We start from the raw sequence: 16,483 nt of genomic DNA, 5'->3' as shown, positions 1-16,483 counted from the left end.
AATACAATATTTTGACACGTCTATTATATTGGAATACATTTTTCTGGAATTCTCAAATTATAATTTCTTATACACGCATATTTACAATTTTTCGATTAAAGTATCTGATAATTCCCGATTCACACATAGAAACATACTTTCCTATACTTACAAACGTTCTTCTAAATTTAAACATTTTAATCATTACTAATTCGTTCAATATATTTATATGCATTTTCTCACAAAATATTTCTATCTATTTACAGGTTCGATACTCTCCGAAAAAGACATGTAAGACGTTACCAGCATCTAGAATCAGGGAAAGTTTAAGACGAAAACAAACTTCTTCATCTTCCACAACAGTAAACCCCCCACCCCCTCTGTCCCGAATGCCTACGTCTCCGTCACCTTTCGACCGTTCCAAACCTTCTACCTCTACTACTCACACTCTTGCTACAGAACCCGTGCCTCTCGAACCTGCAGCTCTTCCACAAATTCCCCCTCCGAGTTCTGCTCTATTTTTCGCACGCCTGTCCTCCCCCCTGATACCGAATGCTGGTAACTCTACTACTTCACTATCTTCGGGTGGAAATAACCCCCAACCGGAGATAGTGGAGATACTTTCCGGAGAAGAAGAAGAAGAAGCTCAACAGGTATAAGTACCGAATCTCCGGTGAGTTTTCTGTTTTTTATATTCTATCGCTTCTAACTTTGTATTCATAGCTCATTTTAAATATATATGTACACGTTTATTACTATTTTTAAATATCGATCTTTTCATTTTACCCTCAGTTTCGGAAATTATACCCTACTCCGGAATACAGAACAAAAACAATATGCTTTCTCACCGTTCACTCTTCGTCAATTTCTGAGGTGTCCGTCTCTTCTATGATATCTGGGTACCGCCGTGTCGGTGGGGTTCTACTTCCGGAAAACTGTTCCTCCACTTTGTATATGCTGGAAAGAAAAATGAATATTCTTTTTAGTCCCCTTATTGTCGGATCGTTACCGTACTCCAGTAATTCCGCAGGATCCAAAACATGGCCGTTCACACCCATTACCGTGCCTATCGAGTTGTTTAACATTATACCGGTGTGGAACCATTTGAAAATCTCGTTCAACGTTAATACAGAGTCTCGGTAACTTTTTCGAAACATCTGCATTAACGTTGAAACGTCACAGTAATCAACTATCATGTAGGACTTGTGACACCCTACTCGGTAGACACGTGGGATTTCCTCACTAACTAGCTCCTCCAAATTCTCATAGCGAACCATCTCGATGCCTGAAACAGAATGTCTCAAGTTCTCGCCGGCTCCCATCAGATATTTTGTGGCAACACATTGAGGAGGAACATGCAGATAATCTACATTTATATGCTCGGAATTTAACTCCGTCTCTGTTTCCTGGCATATACAGTTAGTTGAGGTAACCCCCGTAACTACAATGAACGGCCCTGCGTGGTACCCGTGTGCAGCTATATCATCTGCTACCTTCTCCGACCACACACAGTACGGTAAGTGGCTGTACACGGGAGCTCTTTCTGTAACAAAATGTGTCTCGCATAATCCGTGCGTACGATGTCGGGAATAGAACATACTGATCGCAAATCCGTCATTGTCCAATTCCAAAGATCTTTCACGCGATACATTCCGGCTGTAATATGTGATCAGAAGAGATTCTCGGAATCTTACAGGTGCATCTATAATCAGCAACTCACAATTCTTCCCACCAGACAATTTTGGTTTGACCGACGACTTCACTTTCCCTAGACCTGAAATCGTAGCAGGGTATGCCAGACACGTTGTTTTACATGGAGAGTACTCCGTATAGCCATATAAGGGGTTAGACACAACATTCTTCAGAATATTCTGTTTCCTCCTTCTTGAACGTTTACCGTCATCATCGATACGTTTTCCTCTGCAGCGTTTTAGTTTCTCGTATACATGATGGGCGGCATTTTTTTCCTCCCAACTACGTCGAAATTCTGCTTCGCTAATACAACTACCCTTATACCATTTCTCTTCCGTACTCCCACCTGGACGTATCGATGATTCCGGTAAACTTTCAGGAGCAGGTACGTCACTACTACAATCCGAAACTGGTTCAGCTGGGGATAATTTTCCAATCACCCCACCGAAAAACGTCAACACCCAGGACACCAAACCCATCATACTTACCTTCGAATAGCGGTTCTATCGCTTCCTCCGGTAACAACTATCTCCAATCATGTACACAGCTGAAGATGTCTGGTGAATAGTGAAATTCAAACACAACGGAACTTTTTATATACCTACCTACCCCTCCTCTTCCTCGCTGATAACTTCTCCCTGAAGTTCCTTGCGCATCCTCTCGCGCAGAGCGTCGAGTGCCCACGTACCTCGTCGATCCTCCTCCCCCGGTATAGCATACACATCCACCTCTTCGGAGAAACGTACTTTTTTCTTTTCTTTTCTTCCGTTCTCCATCCAGCAAACAAAACAGTATCACATTTTCTCTATCTTTGCATTTACAGTCCCAACCGCAATCCACTCTTGTCCTTTTTGCCCGCTCTCCATTCCGCCGCCTACTAACGTATCCTGCACACAGTCATACCTTATCAACGTTCCCACGAACTTCTACACGCCCAAGAAACATCCGACATGTCCCAACACGTGTTCCACAATCTCTCCATATCACTTCAACATCCCAACACATTTCCTTTCCAACTCCTTTATCTTCTCAACAGTCCACTCTTATCAACTTCAACAGTCATTTACGCCCCCCAACGGAAACCCGTATCATCATTCCCAGAAAACCAACCGTAGTCACTTCCTCATTAACAACAGGAAACCCCAACCCATATCAACATTCCCAGAAAACCGTCACCTCATCATTAACAACAGGAAACCATCTTATCAATTCCCCCACCGACTTTTCCTCCTCCCCCCAATCAAAACACTCCTCACAAAATAAACACAACCCATTCAATGACGTCACACCAATCAAATCCTTCCTCACAAAATAAACCCCACCCATTTATGACGTCATCACCCAAAACACCCACCCTTGCTTGCCCACACTGCTTGGTCATCAATTGATCTTTGATCGATCTTTTCCAATCAATTGATTTATCGGACTCTACGGGGGTGCATAACTACTACAAGTAACATCTGATCACATCAAAACTCAATCTGATCGAAATTACTATGAAAAAGAAATCACTTGATACACTCTTTTAAACTTAAATTAATAAATAGTATGTATCTTTAAAATAAATTAAATACTTAACTTTTAACACTGCAACAACACATCCGTACTCTTCAAACACTCTCACGATACTGACTGATCTGTAATGCGAAAACCCTTTAAGTAACCTAAGCGCGGATGAAAACATCCGAAACAGTAAGACAATCAGAAGACACCCATTACGCCATAACCAACAACACGCTAGATACGGGTCTGCGTAATAACTTGCTGCGTAAACATTGCACAATAGTTTACCTTACGAGCCATCGCAATGTTGCGTACTTTAACTAGTAAGAAATTATGACACTCGTACCAAGTGTGAGGTGAAAAAAACACAGATATGCAATAGTATAAAATCAACAAAAACATCATCAAAATAGGTTTTCCCCTGTGGTTAAATTAATAAAAACAATAGGCCTCGTACCAAGTGTGGGCTTTGAACACCCAAAATATATGTACTTATAAAAAACTAGAAAAACCCACAGGTGTCTGTCAAGTAGACCGGAAGTAGACCCGAAGTAAATTTGCGTGGGTGGGTGTGCGTAGGTGTGCATGTTACGTACTTTAACTCGAAACAAATTATGACATTCGTACGAAGTAAGAGATGAAAAATCACAGAGTTGCAATAGTACAAAATCGACAAAAACATCATCAAAATAGGTTTACCATTGTGCTTAAATTAATAAAAATAATAGGCCTCGTACCAAGTATGGCTTAGAGCGTACCCGATTACACTACTAATTGTTATAATTATTACAAAATTATCAACTTAGCTGTGACATTTTATTTGTATATATTTTATAGTATATTTTAGTTTGTTCTTCTAGGTGATGCAGTAAAAATAAGTGGAAGAACTTGAGAGATAACTACGTGAGATACCTCAAGTTTATAAAGGGACGAACTGGGAGCGCCAAAAAATATCAGAACTGGCCCTAGGCTGGACATTTGGAGTTCTTTCAGGATTCGCTTTAACCTCGACCTATGGCTTCCAAGGTCAAGCAGGCCAATGACGATAATGACACACCGGATGGAGAAGTATCGTCAGGAGGAAACGGTAAATACTACTCTACAAATGCTACCACCTCCACTGAAAAAAAACAAAACGAAAAGAATTGAGTGCTGAGGTAAATGCGTCTTGCATTACCTTGATACCAAAAATAAAGGAAAACCAAGTCTTGACCGCGTTGACCACCTCTTCCTCAGCTATGCGGAAACTTTCAAGACATTTTCGGCCAGAACACAAGTCGAATAAAAAATGGAGCTAGCCCAGTTGTTTGGATGGGCTGAACTCTGCGATTTGGAGGCTCGCACATTGGAAATAACCCCATCACAATCTTCCCCAGCATCCTCATTTACATCCAACTCATCTTGGACAAAAGACCGTGCAAGTACAGTTTCTTCTCCAGAAAATAATGCCACCTATGCAATCCTTGAAGTAGCTAGAAACCCACATGGTTCGAGACTTCAAAGTCTATCGAATGATATGCTGAGAAATTCTTACGAACATTCTTCATCTTTCGGTCAGCAACAACCATGCAAACGAGTGCCTTAAATGATGTTCATTTTGCTTATATTTGTATTTCTTCTCATTAAACAGTAATAATGTTACCAATAAATAAATTAATGAATTTGAATTTAAAATTTTGGGTGCGTCAGCACTAAGGCTATTTTGCACCCGTCACAGGATACAGCCCCTTATCGTTACACAGAACAACTCTAACGTTGCGTAACTAAAATCATAAAATATTAAAATCTTCTGACTTTCGTTAAAAGGTGAGGCTGTAAAGGAGCACCCAGCACAAATAAGGACAAACACAGGACAACACAAACAAGATTATACTGGCTATGGGGCCAGTCGCTAGAACCTCGTTAGTCTGCAGTCCAGGGTGTACTACGTGGAAATGAGGTTGACTATTGGGTGCACTACGTGGAAGGAGCACCCCTTACACCCCAATAAATAAATTAACAACATTGATATCTACTTACCTCAAACAAATTGCCAGCCTTTCATGGGTTCCAATGGGCCTCCTCCAATTAGTCGTAATTTTAGATATGTTCTGATCAATCAGGTTGTGTAAACTCTCGAACATTTCTTGAGACATTCGAAAATAAATAAAATGTTTGTCTTCGAACGAACTCAGCTCCAGTTCTGAATGGTATTCGCCAATCTCCTCTCTTTCTTCATTAATTTCGTGAACCCACTTTCTTCGATTTTTTAAATAAGTGCAAGGAGAAGGAGGGCTTCTTCTTCATCTGAACTGCTGGACATTGTAAAAAAAGTAGGTTCCTATTCGGTACGTACATGCATCGCACCGTCAACTCCCTCAACCGGATCGCTCTACACCCGCCCGCGTTCTGTTTGGCATTCGAGATCGCGGCGGACAACAGCGCGATATACCCGCGCGGGAAAATTGCTTTCTGTTTAACGAGGCCTTAATAGTGACCAATATACAAATGTCTGAATAGAGATTATCTCTCACAAAACCTTACACCAAAAGCAGTGTTAAATGCTTGATTGCGATATTGTAAACTAGAATAAGGATCCTACAATGCAAGCAAATCACAAAAAATCACCTGCTTTCTTTTTGTAACACATTGTTATTTTTTCCTTTCATTGATTGATCTTGTTAATTATACTTAGTATTTCTCCTATTTCTGGTTAATTTCGAAGATAAGTAAATGTCGAATTTGATAAAGGTACACTCACAAAGAAAACCCATATGCAGGCCCATGGTATTTTGAATTTGAATTGAAAATCTTGGGTACGTCAGCACCTAGGCAATTTTACACCCTTCACGTTATATGGAGTCCAGCCCCGTACCATAACAAATAACTAGCTGTAATGTCACGTAACTAAAATCTTAAAACATTCTGACTTTGAGGCTGTAAAGGGGCACTCAGCACAAATAAGGACAAAAACAGGACAGCATACAGAACTATATTGGCTATAGGGCCAGTCACCAGAGCCTCATTAGACTGCAAAATTCAGTCCAATGTGTACTATGTGGAAGGTCACCCCTTGATATATCGTAGCGTGCTGTACAAATAACACGGAGGCTGGCTCTTCTTTTCTTACCATGTGATAATTTGTTAGTGACAGTGTAACACCTCTCTCTTATAAGGTGTAGGGTCTCCTGGTAGTCACCAGGTCAAGGGTTCAATGCTCAGTGGTCGGGATTCCACTTTAAATTTTAGGCCAGCCCCATTCTACAGAATTAAATAGGTCAATTGAAGGGTGCGGCAGGTGAGTTTTAATTTGTCCATTCAGATGCGTGTGTGTTAGAGACTTGCAAATACGATTCATTGCCCATCCACACTCACTAGAACAGTGGTTTTGAATCAACCTGACCTGATCGTTATGATCTACTGCATGTTGGCACTTGGAGCATGGGTCTGGCAGGGCACACACAACAACTTATCATATGCTGGAGAAATGTGTAACATATGAATATTATTGAAATTTATGATTTACAGGGTTTGTCTAAACATGGTATAACGGGTATCGTTATGCGAGTCGTATTATATTCAACTGTAATCATGTTTTACTCTCTATTATTGATAATGATTATTGATAATTAACCACGACTGTTACTGCGCGCATGTTTATGTCCTTGAGGACTCACAGAACAAAATCTTTATATCTGTTGGCAACATTGTGCAGCACGTTACGAGTAACAGATCTTTTGAACGGTTCAATGGTAATAACTCATCTTGATTTCCGAACGGGATCCAGCAAGAAAATGCTTCTTCCATTCATGTGATTTGGTGAATTTGTGAAAAACAAAGATCAAACACTGGGTTATTGATCATTCTCGGAAATACGTTGTATGTGAAAGCAGCTCTGCGCTGTGGATTGGACCTGTTGCAGGAAATCGCAGGTTGGAATCTTAACGTGAGGAACGGGTCGCGGAAGAGCGATTCAGGAGTTCGAGAAGAAGGAATGGTAGACACAGAAGTGAGCTGTTTGGAGGCTTGAGATATCAAGGAATATCGGACTATCCATAGGCTATCCGTCCAAATTGAATGATGCCTATGATTCACAAAGGATAATATTACCTTCTTCACGAGAAGTCTGTGAGCGCAAGTGAAGGTGTGGGCGGATATGTGAAATTTATTTTCGCTCAATGTTCACAAATTGATGGACCCGGATGCATTGTAAGTAGGAATCCTTTTCTATCTAAGTGCTTACGGATAAACTCAAATCCAACTTGGAATACATGAAACTCATCGGCTTTATACGTGATTTAAGCTAGCTTTCGTGTGCGTATATTATGGCCATAATACGGAACTTAAAACGTCGTTAATTTGGGCGCGAAGCACATGCTAGGGGTAGCCATCTTGACGAGGAAATCTCTCGCTGCCTAAGACTGTGTAAATAATAATTATTGTATATAATCTTAATTTATCGTGCTCGATTTATCCATTATTTTCTGTGTTATTTGTCAAAATTTACCTCATAATGAACGAGAGATTTTAGGACGCATGTTTACGTCCGTTAGCTGTCAATAATTGAGGCAACTTAAACTTACATTGTCAAATTTTGTTGATTGTTTTCATATGTTGATATGATATAAAGTTGTAATCGTCAGCAACGTTAAAATGATCTAAATGATAATCCTTCAGATTTTTATCACACATAATAATCGACGGTGTCAACGAGCTTGGTGTGATCGGTTTTAAGGGAAAGATAGCAGTCACATCAGTTGATATTCATGTTTTAATACGCAATTGTTTGGCATGTTGGTTAGATGCAAAATGTTGTTTATACAAAATAATGTGTTCTCTTGTCGTCGTAAATTAAAGTAAAATCCAGCAGATCTTATTTCTGCAATTGTTTCAGTTAATAAATGCTCATAAATCAACTTTCTATTATGAATATTATTAATTTAAAGATTTTCAATTCATGTAAGATAACCATGTGTATACTAATGTCGGTGATCTCTTACAGGTGGGGGGTTCACTTCTTACTGGTCACTCGTGCATGAATATTAACTCAAGTAGTAGTATCTTAATGTTACCTTAACGTATACTTTACCGGGAAAGAATTTGAATTAAATTCATCTTTCGGGTGCGTCATTAAGTCAACGGAGATGGGTTCATTCTAAGGTACAGGATGGTCTGGTGTCAGTGGAATTTTGTACAAAACATAAGTTCATTTTTGCTGCGGTTTTATAATTCTTGAGCACGTGATGCACGTAAACCTTTAGGATAATTTAGGTTAAGATTCTTTGGTTTGTTTAAGCTTAATCGTTGTAATTCTTTAACACGGCAACCGGCGTTACCGAAGTGAGGGGTGGGGTCACGTGTGGGAATTTGGCGTGATTTCAGTGTTCTGTTACTGAGATGTCATCCAAATTGTTTACACTAATATAGTATACCACCCTCCAGGCATTGACATACTGATTGGGAGCTCTCGTCTCTTAGGGTGCGTCACAATGGTGGTTTCAAGCTGCTAAGGGATTATGCAGGACGGATCTTGAAATTTTTAAACAGGAGAGCGTGTTCAGTGATATCTTCTTTGATACAAACTTTTGCAGAAGTGCAGACCTTATTATTTGATATTTCGTTGGCACCTATTGGGAGGGTGTGTGCGGTGGATTACATGACTATATTGTGTGCCTTGGTACCTGGTGACAAAAATAAAAAAAAATTCAGTTGGAATTTACTTTCCCATGGCCTGTAAAACTTCTATACAGGGTGGCTCAATAAGTCACTTAACACCCCCAGTACAACGCCACTGCGGCATGGAACGTGAAAATGGCGATGACCAATCGTTATCAGGCCAAGGGGGAACCACATTGACGTCACCCGCATGATCGGCAGCCATCTTGATGCCCGCCATCTTGAATTCAACTTCAGAAATTTAAATGGGAAGGGGGTTGTGCGACATATCAAAATGGGCTAGAATTTCACCAGGAAAACAACTGTGACATTTGTTTTCACCTAACTTTAAATTCAAGGGCGATTTTCGCATGGGAGAATGACACGTGATTTCCTTTTTGCTTAAATGTTTATTGTTCAAATAATCGTTAGTATGTGATTATGTGGTATTTATTGTTAGACCAATCACTGAAAATGTCCGGATATTGACTTACCGGTATGTACATATCTTGTAGTGTTGGTTGGCATGGGAATTACGATTGTGTTTTGTCTTTACATAAAAGTTTAAAAGAGTGATGATGTGAATTGATCGTGTCAAGAGTAGCATATTTCCTATTTCACTGATCTGAACGAAAATGCCACTAACACGTGAGGAACGGATTGCCATCATATTGATGTCAGGGGAGGGAAGTACGCGTGATATTGCCGCAGACTTCAATAACCGCAATCCTGCAAGACAACAGGTGTCACATGTGGCCGTCAGCCAGTTGCTATCAAAGTTCCAAGATAATGGATCTGTGGATGACAAGCCGCGACATGGACGTCCGAAAACAGCCACGGATGAGGGTACTGCTGTAGCGGTGTTGGCATCATTTGCAAAGTCCCCAACCCGTAGCACACGGAGACTGGCGCTGGAAAGCGGTGTCAGCAGGGGTTCAATTCAAAGGATTGTACGTGACCACCACTGGCATCCGTATAAGATACAGCTGCTGCAGCACCTTAGTGAGGACGATCCAGACAGGCGTTTGCAGTTTTGTGAGTGGGCTATAGCACAACTGCAACGTGACCCTGCCGTCGGCAAGATTCTGTTCAGTGATGAGGTTAATTTTTATGTGTCGAGAGAGGTGAATAACCAAAATCTGCGGTACTGGTCACCCGAAAATCCACATTGGACAGATCCCAGCAAGGTGACGGGAGGCGGGACGCTAATGGTGTGGTGTGGTACTTGAGGTTCCCGCCTTTTTGGTCCATTTTTCATTGAGGGCAACTTAAATGCAGAGGGCTACTTGCTTCTGCTACGAGAGCAGATCTTACAATCCTTACTGTCCGAGGATGGGAGCTATCCTGAATGGTTCCAGCAAGATGGTGCTCCACCGCACTATGGGATGATGGTCCGTCAGTACCTGGATCAACAATTCCCTCACCACTGGATTGGTCGCCGAGGGACTGTGGAATGGCCTGCACGCTCACCTGATCTGACTCCATTGGACTTTTACCTCTGGGGACACCTGAAAGCCATGGTGTATGCTACTAAATCAGGGATCTGGCCCACTTGCGCACACGCATTGTGGATGCCTGTACTGCAATAACTCCTGAGGTTCTTCAGAATGTGGTAAGGTCATGGGAGAGACGATTACACGTGTGTGTTGCGCAAGAGGGACGTCATATTGAGCATGTGTTATAACTTTGTGGTATTGTTAACTCTGCAACCATTAAAGTTAGGTGAAAACAAATGTCACAGTTGTTTTCCTGGTGAAATTCTAGCCCATTTTGATATGTCGTACGACCCCCTTCCCATTTAAATTTCTGAAGTTGAATTCAAGATGGCGGGCATCAAGATGGCTGCCGACCATGCGGGTGACGTCAATGTGGTTCCCCCTTGGCCTGATAACGATTAGTCATCGCCATTTTCACGTTCCATGCCGCAGTGGCGTTGTACTGGGAGTGTTAAGTGACTTATTGAGCCACCCTGTACAAAGTCTCATGACAGTGTTAACTCTGCATATGTTTCACATGCACCAAGTTCTCCAGTTGTCCTATTTTTTAGCAAATTGCTTGAACAATCTATTTTTTTATACATCATGGCAGGCCATCTCATTGTAGTGTGTCCAGTGTGTAAAGGACAATATGTCTAGTTCTTTTTAGCCCTCAAGCCTGTTTTCTGCCATCTCGTCTTGTGTTTAATGTTCTTTTATTTTAGGAATGCTTGACCCCTTTATTGGGCATCCGCACTGATAACAGAGCATATTTCTGATCTATCTGTCAAGTATGTGACAGCATCACTCCTATTTTCTAATTGTAATTATTTGGAATTTACAAGTGAAAGACAAGTGGGCTAGCATTCCTTATATTTTATCGGCTAATTTATGAATAAGGCTATTCTACACTGAGTGCTCACTGAATTGCGACCACCCTCCAAACAACAAGGAACGGCCCAGCAGATGCTCTGATCACATGACCACCCCGACTGGAAGTATTATGAATGTATAGACATAACGCTACATGTTAGAATGTAGCACGTTAAAATCGGAGGTGGGCAGGATTTCACGTCATTCTAAAAGGGCATGCTTGTGTGTGACCGAGCATCAGATGTGTCAATAACCCAGACAGGGACACTGGTCGGATGCGCGTTCTAGTCTAGTGGAGGTGTACAGAGACTGGCAAGTGAACGGGGCAACGACCACCAAGAGGCAGAATTGCAAGGGCGTACGGAAGATGACACCGCAGGGAGAGAATCGAGTCAAATGGCTCGCGACAGCTGAGCGCACAATCACCATCCTGGAATTAAGAGACCAATACAACAGCGGATGCTCAACACCCATATCCCGCGCAACTGTGCGGTGCACAGTGGCACGCACGAAGTTCCACGGAGAAGCCCCACTCGTCATGATGCGTCACCACCAACTTCGTCTTGCTTGGGTCCACAAGCATGCTGATTGAACCGTGGACAATTGGAAAAGGACGTGTTGGTAGATGAACCACGGTCATTTCCAAGTCGCGTTCCAGGTGTTTTCGCCGTAGGGAGGTCGTTAATGCTAGTACGCTCGATGTTGTGAGAAAGTCGATTGCTCTTCTTTTTGTTAAAAAGCTTGAGTTTTAGATATCGGCTAATGAGTGTCAGTGGCTGCATTTTCGATTGTCTCTACAAAAGATCTGAAATTAATATTGCAAATCCACTAATGAGAATTCTCTTTCAGAGTCGAAAGCACGATTGAAACCTGAGTTCCGAAAGCGGTAAGGGTATCCTTTTAAACCGCGTTCCCTTAGGTGGGGCGGTTTAGCTGGGACTGAACAGGCTTTGCCGACACCCAACGATCAACTTCTCGGTTCGCAGTTAGTAGATCACTGCACGCTAGAGGGCTTGTCGTAGAACGTTGGTGATCTTAGAGCACTTTCTCTCCTTAACGAATGCAGGTGATTCTCCAAGATTAACTCGTCAAATCTGTACGTAAACAAAGAAACGGTCCCCTCAGGACCGCAAACTTCGACGGCTGCCGGCCGAACAGACGCCCCAACAGCCGGGCTCTGATTGGCCGAGAGTCAAACCAGGATCCGGCACTCTTATTGGCCGGACCGAACGGGAGCCCAGCGGGGCCGAAAACAGAACGGAGAATGAGCGAAATGGGGATCCCTCAGAACCCCAAGGGCGAAAAATCCAATATGGAAGTAATTAAGATGGTCCACGAGAGCGATAACGAGAGCGAGTGCGCATCTCTAAATGACTCCGATATGGATGAGGCGAGCGCAGAGGAGACATCATCCAAGGAGGAATCGTCTGGGGACGAAAGCGGCGAGGAAATCGAAGTTAATCCGTCCCCACCAGATTACCCCTGAATCCGACGCACAAGGTAATAAGCTGGCAGAGTCACAGAACGTGCTCACGCCAGAACAAAGAGGACAACGAAGTCCGACCAGACTGGCAGAAAATGACAGGGTCTTCCAGTTTGGAACAAACAGCGGCTCAAGGAAACTTAAACGTAACCAAAGACGGGATCGTATGGGCGCCTTAAGCGCCACAAGCGACAATGACGCATCACCTAACCAACCCGCCAAAAAAAGGAAACAGTCCTCCCAGGCCGGCTAAAGTGCCGGCACCGACTCTGACGAGCCGGCTCGAGGACAAAACAAAAACAATAAGAAGAAATCCGCGAAAGAAAGAGAGGATATGATCCTCAACTTATTTCCGGCGCTAAATGTACCCTAAGGGTCAAAGAAAAATATGTTCTTTGACCATACCCATGATAAGGAGGACACCGCTAAATGGACTCGCATCAGCCAGCCGTCTCCAAGCACACAGGGTGGAAACCAACCCACACAGGGAAACAAAAGGTTCCCACCCATAACGGTGCGAAACCCCTCACGTTTTCTGGCACTGTTTAAGTCCAGAACCATTAACAATTTCATAACTACAAACAGGGGGAACATTATCAAGGTCAGAGCCGGAGACGGTGCGACCTACAATAATATCCTCACGGAGCTGCGGGACTCGAATTTCGAGTTCCACTACATAAAGACGAAAGAGCATAAACCTCGTCGATATGTAGTCCGAGGGCTCTTAATAACAACAGACCAGCACGAACTGAGGGAGGAAATTGAGGCCGAGACAGGAATCAAAGCCGAAGTCCTCCAAATGACGAAACTGTACACGAGTCACAACCCACCGAAAAGGGAAAAATGCGGGCTTTTCCTAATCAACACCCTCGAAGCTGACAAGCAGAAACTTCGGCTTCTCAAGTCCACGACCTTACTCCTCCAACAGAGGGTAATCGTGGAAGATTTTATTTGATTTTAAAATCTTGCGTGCGTCAGCACTAAGGCTATTTTGCACCCGTCACATTATACGGGGTCCAGCCCCTTATCGTTACACATAACTCTAACGTTGCAGAACTAAAATCATAAATATTAAAATCTTCTGACTTTCGTTAAAAGCTCAGGCTGTAAAGGAGCACTCAGTACAAATAAAGACAAAACACAAGGACAACACAAACAAAATTATACTGGCTATGGGCCAGTTGCCAGAGCTTCCTTAGTCTACAGTCCAGGGTGTACTACGTGGAAGTGAGGTTGACTATTGGGTGCACTACGTGGAAGGAGCACCCCTTACACACCGGTAATCGTGGAAGGCTGCACTGTCCCGAATAAGGCTATGCAATTCTTTCAATGCCAGGGATTCCACCACAGCCGACGTACCTGCTTCGTTAAACCGAAGTGCGTACGCTGTGGCTCTGCTCGGACTGTGACACAGGAACCAACAAGGTCCGATGTGCCAACTGCCATGGGGCGCACACGGCCAATGCGAGGATTTGCCCAGTCCTAAAAAAGTAAACCAGGTGAAAATTCTGCGAAATTACAAGCAGGCACCTAAGCCCGCTACACCGACCCCTCTTCCACGGGAAAAGAACAGCTTAACAAAGCAAAGCGAAAAACCTGCATGGAAGCAAATAGACGTTCGACCTGCCAAGGGCCCTCAGCCCGACAGCGCCGCCAAGCAAGGTGCCCCAATCGGGGAGGTGAAAAAGCTTACAGTCCTGAAAAGTACCAAAAGCGCAGCGCACCTAAACAAATAAATGAAGCCAATAGCAAGGTGCATGCAGATTCCGGCAAAACGAACATTCAAGCTGAAGAACACAGAAAAGCTGACAGCCGCCAATATCTAGCCGCCGGATGCCTACATCGAGCGGACGGCGGCCAGCACCCGGCCGACCACTGCCGGCATCAGGCAGACAGCTGCCGGCACCCAGAATAGAAAGTCGACAGAGCACCCACAGGAGTCTGGACTCAGCCAGCTCTTCGCCGCTCTGCAAAACACCATGCAGCAAATGCAAGCAATGCAAGCTGCCATAAATCAGAATATGGAGCACATGATCAACATCTGTGCTCAAATAACCAGTGTCGTCGCAACCACCGTTTATGGAAGACACCCACAAACAGCGAACTACACCACACCTGATTCACTGGAACGCCAGATGTCTCCTACAGCGAATGACTGAGTTCTATCCTGGCTGCTTTCCAGCCAGCCAGAAATAGCGCTACAGTCCGAAACGCATCTTAAGCCCACCGACACGATCAACTTCCCCGGCTACGTAGTATACAGGGAAGATCGGAACACAGCGGCAGAAGGAGCAGCACTCTTAATCAAAAACGATATAGTGCACTCCTGCATTCCGATACCGCACCTCAGGACGATAGAGGCAGTCGCAGTTAAGGCACGGATGGCCACACGAGAAATAATAAACGCAAAAAGAAAATAACCTAGATCCCGAGGACATTGCAAAACTTCTCCAACTACGACCCTCGGTCCTAATAGGTAGCGATCTCAATGCCAAACATTCGGCGTAGCACAGTCGCGTACATAATCCCAGTGGTAACGTTTTATTTAAGTTTATCCAAAACAAACCAATACTGGTGTACGCTCCTACCACACCCACATATTACCCCGATAATTCGAATAATTTACCAGACGTCCTGGATATTGTAATACTAAAAGGACCGCGAATAATCCCCGACCAGGACTCGATCCCAGCTCTTTCGTCTGAATTTGATTTTAAAATTGTGGGAGCGTCAGCACTTAGGCTATTTTGCTCCCGTCACATTATACGGGGGCCAGCACCTTATCATTACAAAGTAGAACTCTAACGTTGCATAATTAAAAATCTTAAAATGTTCTGACTTCTCTTAAAAGCTGAGGCTGCAAACGGGCATCCAGCACATATAAGGACAAAAAACAGGACACAACACACAAAATTATACTGGCCATAGTGCCAGTCGCCAGAGCCTCGTTAGTCTTTAGTCCAGGGTGCACTACGTGGAAGTGATTTGATTTGATTTTGATTTTAAAATTGTGGCAGCGTCAGCACTGAGGCTATTTTGCTCCCGTCACATTATACGGGGGCCAGCCCCTTATCATTACAAAGAACAACTCGAACGTTGCGTAATAAAAAAACTTAAAATGTTCTGCCTTCTGTTAAAAGCTGAGGCTGTGAAGGGGCTCTCAGCACACACAAAGACAAAATAACAGGACAATACAAACAAAATTATACTGGCTATGAGGCCAGTCGCCAGAGCCTCGTTAGTCATCAGTCCAGGGTGTACTAACGTGAAAGTGAGGTTGACAATTTGGGTGTACTAAGTGGAAGGTCACCCCTTACACCCCTACGTGGAAGTGAGGTTGAATTTTGGGCGCCTACGTGGAAGGTACCCCTTACACCCCCTCTTTCGTCTGACCACAACCCAGTATTGGTCACGGTCTTCGACAAGCCAGTCCGAAAAGCACACGTAAAACGCTAAGACTACAAAAAAAGCGAACTTGGAAGCACTACCCGCAGATCTTGAAATAATATTCGCGAACATACCTCTACAAGACGTAATAACAACTAAGGTCCAAGCCGACGATCGCGTGGCCTCCATCACGTCTAAGATGAAGGGTGATATGGGCAAGCACATCCCGCTTATGAGGACTCCAAAGCATGATTCAGCGCTCCCGGCCCCCATAATTGAAAAATCAGACTTCGCAATAAAATACGGAAACTTTTCATGCGAACGCGCCAACCGTTCTACAAACAAGAACAAATGGCGCTCACAAACGAAATTGATAAAGAAATAAAGAGCTACCGAAACCAAAAGTGGCGAGCTCGGGTAGATAAGCTCTCCACCAAAGACTACTCTCTTTATAAAT

Source organism: Lepisma saccharinum, assembly GCF_977018435.1.
Source record: "Lepisma saccharinum chromosome 12 unlocalized genomic scaffold, izLepSacc3.1 SUPER_12_unloc_1, whole genome shotgun sequence".
Classification (NCBI taxonomy): Eukaryota; Metazoa; Arthropoda; class Insecta; order Zygentoma; family Lepismatidae; genus Lepisma; species Lepisma saccharinum.
The sequence above is the reverse complement of the archived record's forward strand: the minus strand, read 5'-3'. Positions refer to the sequence as shown.